This window comes from Setaria viridis, chromosome 8 (assembly GCF_005286985.2).
Source record: "Setaria viridis chromosome 8, Setaria_viridis_v4.0, whole genome shotgun sequence".
NCBI lineage: Eukaryota > Viridiplantae > Streptophyta > Magnoliopsida > Poales > Poaceae > Setaria > Setaria viridis.
Window position 1 is genome coordinate 10,069,485 of NC_048270.2, and position 10,896 is coordinate 10,080,380.

A 10,896-nucleotide genomic window follows, 5' to 3' on the forward strand; every position below is an offset into this window, starting at 1 on the left:
GGTACCTTGCACTTGGGGATCGAAACTGCAAATGCCAAGTTATCAAGTGAGATATATACTAATATGACGCAACGTGGAGATTATGCGCACAAATTCTGCATGAAGATATATACACGATTGCCGTTCAAGAGTTTAAGTGCTTGCCAGAGCCTTCGGGCAAGTATCCGACCTTTTATTGTTTAACTAGTAGAAATAATTCAAATAAATTAAAGATTCTTCTCCATGATCCTTATATATAAGCAAGGAAGCGTGTGCTAGACTAATAATTCAAAAAAAGTTTAAGTCGGCGGCCTGAAAACGAGAAGCCGGCCTTGGTCAGCGGTGCTGGGGCACCGGCGGCCTAAGTGTCAGAAACCTTGCACACTGAGCAGTGGCCCCGTCCGTGGCTGCAGTCTGTTGGCTGGAGGAACCTTGCACGGACCTGGGTAACGGGTTAGCCATTGTGGCATCCGGTGATGGCGCCGGTGGCTGGGAGTTGCTGTCCATGGCACTTCAGTTCAGGGCTGAGGCTGCAGGAGATTTGTAGTTGGTGTTAGTTGGTGTGAGATACTAATATGATACAACGTGAGGATTATACGCAACAGTTCTGCATGATTATGCCCAGGTATACACGATTGCGCTAGCTGCAGCCGTCGGGCATGAATCCGTTAAAGTAAGCAAGGAAGCATGCTAGGTTAATAATCCAAACAAAGTTTTAAGAGTGCACTGTATGAATAGAAATCAACAAGGCATTCAATGTTAGTGCAAATATCAAAGCAAAAGAAAGAAAAGTCATCTTTCTTGAACAACCAGCATATATATAACAATATCTGCACAGGCTAAGATCGTTTACTGAACCTGTAGCTATTCTAGCAATTAAACAACAAGCAATATGAAATATCTGATGAACACTTCTGAGTGATTAGCAAAATACCGGCTTCATGAAAAGATAAAAGTTTGATGTTTTAGTGAGAGCCTAGGACCAGTCAGGCAATCTGGTATGCCGTCAAAGGCAACAGGCCGACTATGATGTTGTTTCTAGCTTGAATATTTGTAGTCCCAAATCTGTGCTACATACATATTGTAGTGCTTCGTCACCTGCCTCTATTGATGTTTAATGCACTTAAGAAGAAAATGTTTGACACATTTGTTATTGTCGCCGAGCGCTTGAAGATTGGTCTAGTTTGTCATCAAGTGCCAAGATGTGCGACTCCATGGTGCCAAAATGGTCCTCCGGTGGTTGTTACCAAAAAGCAAAAAGGCTGTTGTGGATTCTATTACATAACCCCGTCAGAAAACAAGGTTGATGTAGAGGGCCTAAGAGGTACGGGAAGAGGCACAATGCTATCTATAAGCACTGGGGTTGTGACTTGTCTGCGGGTGTCGACGCTCCTGTATAAGATCTATGAGTGTAGATACACTTGAAAAGTATGTTTGACACATTTGTTTCTATCACCGAGCGTAGATGCTGCATACGAAGTACGTGATGAGGCATAATGTCATTTTCCCAGCAGTGGGTGCCAACGCTCCTCTTTAAGATCCATGCCACGCCACACCACACACTACAACACATGTGGCCTTCTGTCATTTATGCCATAAAAACAAGTTTTGTCGTTATGTTTCATAATCTGTGTCTCTAATGTGATCAAAATTTGTTCGTCACCTATACCCTATAATAAAAGGTAATATGTTAAAAATGCATTTATGAAAATTTGTTCGTCACCTATACCCTATAATAAAAGGTAATATGTTATGAAAATGCGTTTTTCATCATAAATATTGTGAAGGTTTTCCTTTCGTCACGTCGTCGTCATCAAGCATAGAAAATGTTACAAAATGTTGCAAAATGTTGCATATAGAAGACTGTACAGGTGCCATGTAGAAAAAAAATCATAAAATGTGACCACCATGTAACATGGCGATGGAAGGGATCTAATGTGACAAGTCATTTTAAAGATTTAAAATATTTTATGGCCCAACAAGGCGCATATAAGAAGTAATTTATTTGTGGGCTAAGCTGAGTTAGAAGCCCAATTCAATTTAACTATATCAACCATTTTTCAAGCCTGTTGACCCTGTACCATTATACTTTTGAATTGAGCCTAGTTGTAGTTTTCAACCCTGTACCATTCTAGGCCAGATTCCAAGTGGGCCTAAACAATTCGGGCCCACGCGAGAACTATTTTTATTAGAACAACATATACATTAATTAATTAATATATTAACATACGCCTATCTGCATACAGGAATATAGACAACTAGCACAAAAAAAAGAAGACATAAAACAGACTAAGTCTCTCAGATTTAAGAGTGCCCCTAAAAATAGGTTTCCAAGAAACATGTTTTGGTACCTTTCTAAAAAATATTGGGATCTAAAAAAAATCCTTCCCCACCAAAACTATCCAAAAGTAGTTGCTAAAAAAAACTTTAATCGCATTTATGGGGCCACCTCCACCGGTTAAACAAGGACGCTCGTGGAGAGAAAAATGGACAGAATTTTTTTCGCGGGGTGAAAAAGAAAACTAGGTGCCACGTCACCCATTTACATGAAAAGATCGCCGATTGGGAGCGTGGATTGCCGATTGGGAGTGGAAATTTGGCTCCAGATAGCTTTAATATTGGACATGCCAAAAAAATGGGAGTAAGATTGGACTACTGTTGGAGCGTTATTTTTCACCTTCAGATTCAAAACTAGTTATTGGCAGTGTTTGTTGGGTAGTCTTGGAGATGCGCTCTAAACAAATAGATAACCATATTGTTGTGACAAAACTTCCTACAATAAAACATCCAGCAATATTCCATCTTTTCAAGCACATGACTCAGCACTTCATGGTGGGCGAAAACCATCCTTGCCTTTCCGTCAGATCCAAGAAAAAGCAAACATAATCCTATGCAGTGACATCGCAAACGGGAACATAGGAATTTTAGTATAAAATTAAGGTGTAAAAAGTCTGCAAGTGCAGAACAGAAGAAAGATATTACTTCAATTTTGTGTAGAAACATGTTATCAGTCTATCAGCTCGTCAACTCACCATGTTTCTTTCAGATGCACACAGATTAAACTAGAAAGCAGATTATTGGCGGAGCCACCACCATCACGATCAACAGCTGGTCTTTCACTCAAATGCCGATCACCATCCAGGACCATTGCTTTAACAGCACGATGTTTCTGTTTTATGAAATCCTTGTCAAACCCTCTTTCAAGCAAGTGTTGTTGAACCTCAACTTTCCTTCTGTACGCCATGCAATGACATCTAGTACATGGACGCCATGCAATGACACCTAGTACATGGACAGGGCACAATCTCTCCTGGATAGTTGCCTTTAAAGGTATCCCCAATAAATTTGTCAAATTTGAGTTGCCACGCTTCATCTGACTGAGGTAATAGCATCCAACTATGATCATCATGTGCCATTGGACAAATCCCAGGTACAGCAGGAGTTAGAACACCAAATTCACAATTCCTAAACTATGGGAAAAGGGTGCTCGTTCAAGATTTAAAATAACCAATGTTTATAACATATTATGAAACAAAATATATTGAAATAACTCAAGTTTCGTGCACATGATCGATGATATCTTAGGTTGATCGCTCAAAACACATTAGGAAACAAAATACCTTAGGCCAATCGATCATGCTGAATGTTCTCTAGCAAAGTGGCTCCTCACGCTCCTATGATCAACCAGGGCGACAGCGCGTAGGATGGGCGAGATGGAAGGCGTGGTGCACGCTCGGCGTTCATGATGGAGGAGGTGAATGCCGCACGCAGGGAGGCGGCGATACGGCGTGAGGGCCAGAGCTTGTTTCGATCTGGTTTAGGTCTGATCCCTCTCGAAAGAAAGGCTTGCTGCATGGGCCAAATTACATATGTGTTGAGTTCAACTTGTGTGAGGCCCACCTACAAACTCATCTATTGCCACATCTAGAAATATCGTTGCAATACCACCTTGTGTGTAGCAATGATTTTGGTATTTGTTGCTATATCTAAGACTCGTTGCAATATCTAAGACTCATTTGCAATAATATAGTTTTGCGTTGCTATATCTAAGATTCTATTCGCAACAACTCATTTTGCGTTACTATAACATATACTCTTTTACAACACATGATAGTACTAATATCAACGCTTTATGTTCGTTGCGACATGAACATCTTTTTGCAACCTTTGCAACTACCATTGCAATAATGTCACCGTAACAACGAAAATATATTCGTTGAGATATATCCACCTTATTGCAACCAACAAAATTTATGTCGCAACACCACACAATTGGTGGCAACATGTCACCCTATCACAACTAAAATCAACTACTATTGCAATAACCACCATGTATTGCAACGAAAATCAACTATTGCTAAAAAAATCATAGCATTAGGCACGAAACCTTGTAGTGCCGCCAGCGTGGAAGAGCAATGGCAGGAAAGCATCCGCCAGAGAGGTAAACAGCAGTAGCAACGCATCTGCTGGACATAAACGGCGCCATTGTTGACAAAATGCTGATTTGAGGGATTTTATTTATCAGTGGAAGAAGAGAATAGAAGTTAATGGGTCTCATGTATATAAGATAAATAGATTTCAACCCGAACTAGCATAAATATAACAAACAAATTTATAAACTTGAAATATGTTTAATATATGGAATAACAAAAAAAATAACATGGAGACTTTCGAATCTTAGGGAAACATTTGAATTTTTATATTAGAACATTAAACTTTTACCATTAGAACAATCGAAAAATACACTATAAAATATCATATGAATACCTTTGAAATAAATGCAATGTTAAAATATCTCAAATACCATAATAATAATAATAAATACGTCACAAGATATCTTGTAAATGCTATGAGAAATTTAAAACACACAATAAAACATGAAGCATTTCATGGAGGTACTATGGAAAGAATACGGAACACACCATTTAACACCTAATGAATGTTACGGGAACAATGCAATCTATACCATGGAACATAACATTAATACTATGTGCATGGACGGACTCACAGATCAGAGCGAGAGCACAGAGCCTCATCTAATTTGTTTTGTTAAGGGAATCAACAAATATTCAATAAGTTTTGTAACTTCAGCTGTTCTTAAAATGTCCCTGTTCAAGATTTCACTAGTAGCAAACTCAGTATTAGTTCTGGTTGGTAGGATGCAAATCTCTCGAAAATCCATCTGGGATAAACCAATTGAGACAAGGGGGGATCTTTAGTCCTAAGTCCTTCAACTGGGAGTAAAGCCATCTAAAACCAACCGGGACTAAAGGGCCTGCCACGCCAGGCGCGGGACAGGCCCTTTACTCCTGGTTGGTTTTTCCAACTGGAACTAAAGTCCTACAAACACGCGCCATGCAGACGCCTGCATGGCGCTTATAATTTCATGCATCACGTACGTACCCCGGCCTTTTTTGTTAACCTTTATTAGTTGAGATTTTTTTATAAATGAATGAAACTAGTAATTACTATATATACAATTCTTAGCATACTATACAAATCGATTTTAGCGTATTATATATACAAATCAAACTATATATCTACAATCTTTCCGTCGAGGTGTTGCTCGGAGCATCTAAATTTCGTCCATCGTAATAAAATTCTCCTTGTGGATTTACCACCTCGTCCATCAAGAATCCAATGAGACCTTCACATATTGCTGCTACTCTTTCCTTCTTTAAGAGTCCTTGTTTAATATTTAACATCTATAATTTGGAAATATGTGAATATTACATGAACAATTAAATATAAGGAGCTAGAAAATAATTAACTATTAATAGTTTTATTTTACATCCTTTAAAGTTGTGCGGCGTCATCTTTAGTCCCTTGGGTCCCACAAAACGCTCACAGATGTAGTAGCCACATAGATTATTCCCGAGTTCCTATCTTAAGCACTTCAATAGGAAAAAAATAAGTTATGAAATATTCGTGTTATAGAATGTACAAAATATGCAGACTTCATACGTACCGGGAAGTCTATGTTCCATGTAAGTTTTTCTTTGAATGGACCTTTGTGTGTCCTCATGAATTGTCTCCATGCACTGCAGATTAAAATAATGAATGATATAGTGTAACTAGGATAAAATTTAGGAAACAAACTTTTGCATAGAGATAAAAGTCAAGAATTATTACAAGCCTAGCATGTCTTGCATATCTCGGTACTCCACCAGATCTTTCCTCAACGAATCGAAGACAGTGACGTGGCTTCTTTCAGGCTCAATTATGATGAGGATCTAGTGGAAGCTGCATACGTAAATGTTCTTATATATTAGAGCTAACTAACACTAATCATGCAAGGAAAAAGAAAACGAAAGTAGATGGTATACACACACTTACTTGAAGTTGTATGGAACTAGTATGAAATCCTTGAATTTTTATTTGTCTAGGAAATTGTATACTTCCACCAAGATTTTTCTAGCGATACCTATATCTGTTTTTGGTTAACTACGGATGGATCTATGAAGCCAATATGGAGGTACGTTTCTCGTCGGCACGTCTGAATTAGCATCCTGCATAAAATGGAAGACAAAGTTAGTACGGTGACGCATGCAAAAAAGATAATGATATGAGCCAAAATTTACATGTAGATAAACGGACACTTACAAAACCCAAGCGCTGATCAGAGAGACGTCCAGGGCATCATGATGGTATACTTTGTATATATCCTTGAATTCTAGCCACAGAACTTTCTCTCCTTCGCCGTAAAAATCTATCGGTTTTACCTTAAGGCCGAACATCTCCATCCAGTCAGCAGACACCTTCATGTACCATTGATGGAATTCGTACATCTTTGTTGATAGCTTCCGTACCAACTCAGGCCTTACCAGAGACTTGCCTAGCTCACAGGTCCATCTCGGTTCAACTGGTGGTGCAGCTGGCAGCTCAACTTGCTCTAGACATTCATCAAGTCCCATACCTGTTTCTTCCATGAATTTCAATACTTGTGCTTGTTGATCAAAGGGCATTGCTTCTATCTTTTCAGTGTCTTTTTCTGGTAGATGCCCGAGGTTGGGGACAGCACCACTGGAAGATGACTTTCCTCTCCTTTTTTCCCTCTCAACAACCTTGACTAACGCCCGTTCGTAGTTCGATAGTAGTAGTATCCTCTTCTTGACTCCTTCTTCCATCCTGATAAAAAAATTTAATTCTCTTCGATTTACTGGTGGTGGCTCCATCTCCCTTGCTTTTTTTCTTCGGCCTGTTTCTTGAACCACTCACTTGCCTCTACTTGGATTTCGGCCCACTCTTCTGTATGAGTCATTGCCTCCCAGCGTTCCTCATGAGTCACTTCAGGCTCCTTTCTTTTCTTCTTTCTCTGTCTTGGCTTGGGAGGCGGTGGTCGTGACTTCTTAAGTGGTTCTGTAGATTCCTTCCTCGGGGCTGCTCTTAGTCCCAGCGATGGTGATCGGGGAGGGGTGTTGTTATTGTCGTCATCGCTCCCACCACTAGGATGTGGTGGAGATGGAGACCTTGATCAAGCAGGAAGTGACGGTCCTGGAGCAAGTTGTGCTGGAGATGACGGTCTTAAGCTTTGAGGAGATGGTCGCTGCTAGGGATCTGCGGGGAGCGGTCTTGAGCTCTGAGGAGGTGCTTCCGTGTTGGGGATGATGATGTAGCGTTTGCGCCATAGAATGATCCTATGAAGCGTATCTCCTAGTGTCCTTTCCCTGATGCCTCCCTGGAGGTCGAGCTCTAGGTCTTCATATTGGCTATCAGCGATCTGCTCTAGGCTGACGCTGGCATAGCCAGGTGGAATCTCCATGCCATGGCTTGTCTACCCTGCCAGGATTGGTAAGACACTCCCGTACGCCACCTGTACATATAGCAGAAGTAAACAAGTTATTAAACTCTGATCCCGAGGCATGGATCAATTGAGAAGATTGCATAAATATTATGTATAAGTATACCTTAATAGTGAGGTTGCCGACCGTTGTATGCAGCTCACATGAGGTGCGTTGCGTGATGGCATCCACAGTGAACCGTTGCTTGTCCACGAGTAATCTTGGCGTCTGCGCATCGGGGAGCCCTATAGAAGCACAACTGTTCAAGAGGCATTGAGAAGGACTGGCGAAGTTTGGATCCGACAATGCTCCAGATTGGGCCAACTCCGCAACTGCGTGGGCCACTCGACCATTGATTTCCTCTAACATTCTTACTTCTTGTGAATGCACTTTGGATTCTAGCATCTGCCGCCAGCTCTCCTTGATCTGTTCCTTTCTTCACTTGTGGCTTCTGTATGATGCACTGTCACCTCGGAAAGCAAACTTCCACGGAATAACCCCGAACCCTCGGCAACGTCCTGGGTGCTTGGGATTCCCAAGGGCCAATGTGAGCTCATCATTCTCTCGGTCCACCTTCAACCTCCCAGCCTTAGAATCTTCAATGTTCTTGATAAGCCTTTTGGCCTTCTGACGTATTGTCTCATTGAATATCAATGTCCCATCCTCTTGGCAGGAAGCCTCCATGAACGTAATACCAATTTTTCGATCGTTCGGGCCATTCAATAGTTGCTGGTACGATACCCTGATCGATCAGGTCTTGTTCCATCTTCTTCCATCTGGGAATTGTTGTGCCACAACAACCTCGTCGTAGACGATGATGGTACTCCTTCTGACCAGCATTTGTAGTGTTGGTCTGGATATTTTTCACACCGTCTTCGTTCCTTTTGTATTCGACAAATGCCTCTGAATGGTCCCTCAAATTTGGCCACACATCGAAATCTAGAGTTTGGCCCTTCTTAAGGTAGTTGGCATCCAGCATCTTCTTGAATATCTAGAATTGTGTGGCCATCTTCTTCAGCGTCCACGCTTTCACATCCTTTTCAATATATCCTTCGGGAAATGTGAAACGTCTCTTGACATCTTCCCACAACATATTCTTTTGTCTATCCGGGAGCGGTATGGATTAGTTTTTTTGCCCTTCCATTCCCTGATGCTGATGGGCACTTTGTCCCTTACGATTGCCCCAATCTTAATCACGTACTTCTTTGCTAGTTTTTCGGAAGCAACCGGCTTGCCCTCATCTGTGACTTCCGTGATGACAAGCCTTCCATCCATCACCCTTGTACGACCTCGGAGCTTCTTACGTTTCATCGATCCAGAGGGCTAACAGTTCAAGATTCATTAATTAGTACATAGTAATAACGAATAAGACATTATAGATGGGGTGAAATATTGGAAATTTTATATACCTTGTCGGAACCTTCCGCCACGGTAAGGTCTTGCTGGGGCTCGAGCTCTAAATTTCCATTGCCAGAACCTTCCGCCACGACAAGGTTTTGTTGGGGCTCGGGCTCTTCATTGTCATAGCCAGACATGTTGAGGAATATGTCCGCCTGGGTACCCTCTTCATCAGTGTACGTTATGGGAAGGTTGGAGCCACTACCATCACTAGCAATAATCCGCTCCATTAGATACCTTGCGGTCTCGTCGTCTGCCATCTCAACTACTTTAAACACACATGAAATCATAGTTACAAGTACGTTAAGGTATATACATGAAATCATAGAACAACCATGGAAAAGAACAAACCGATTGAAACATACACATGAAACCATACATGACAGTCTTGAATCATAGAACAACCATGAAATAGGCAGCTCACACACGAAATGAAACTTACATGAAATAGCCTTAGTTACATGTACGTTAAGGTATATACATGAAATCATAGAATAACATGAAACCATACATGACACTCTTGAATGAATCCCACCAAATTTGAAGTGTTTATACAAATTTCTACTAATTTCTACCAAATTTCAAGTGTATATACAAATTTCTACTAATTTATTGGAATTTTTAGAAAATTTCTACTAATTCCTACTAATTTTAAGAATTTCTACCAAATTTCTTCTAGTTTCTAAGTATTTTTACTAAATTTCTACAAATTACTAGTAAATTGTAAGAATTTCTACCAAATTTATACAAATTTCTACTAATTATACTGAGTTTCAACTAATAATAGTAATTTCCTATTGATTTTTTACTAATCTACTGATTTTCTACAAATTTCTATTGATTTTCTAACTAAAAAATAAAAAGGCCCTTGCATTAGCAAGCCGGTGGCTTGCGTCAGCAAGGGCCGTACGTGCGGGAGCTATGGCCAGTGGGGTTTAGGCGAAGGCGACTGGGGCTAGAGGCCGTACGACGGCTGGGGCGGCGGAGTGGCAATGCGCAGGATGAGGAGGCTGGGGCGGCGGACGCCGGCGGAGGCGGGGACGGAGCAAGGTGGCCGTGGCGATGAGGGTGGAGGCCGGCAGCGACGATGATAGGGACGGAGGCGGCGCGACGGAGGGCGGAGGCCGACGGCGACGAGCTCGAGGGTGCGCGATGGAGGAAGTGGCGGGCCGGGGCGACACAGGAGGAGGTGGTCTAGGTGCGGGCGAGGCAGCCGGGGCGGTGGGATGACGACGGCCAGGGCGACGGGCGACAAGAAGGACGGTGGCCGGTGAGGGAGGCGGACGGGCGGCGACGGAGCACGCGAACGGGCGCGGATCTTGGCGGCAGTGAAAAATTTGCCTAAGTGTTGAAGGGTGGGTGGGGGGGTAGAAGAGACTACAATTACTGTTATCCCCCGCACCTTTTATCCAGGCTTGTAATTGAACCCGGGACTAAAGGTACCGTTTGTCCGGGTGCCAACAGCAACCGGGACAAAAGGGTATGTTCCCGGTGGGAATCGAAAAATACCCTTTTATCCCGGTTACAAGTTGCAACTGGGATAAAAGGGGGGGCCTTTTGTCCCGGTTGCTGTTGGCACCCGGGACAAAAGGGCCTTTTCCCATTTTTCGTCTCCCGCCTGTTTTTTGGAAATGGATTTTATTTATGTTTTCACTGGATTTCAAGATACAAAAACAAAAAACTTTACATATTTTGAACATGCAAAAATATATTAAATTAGCATGTATATTGACAATAA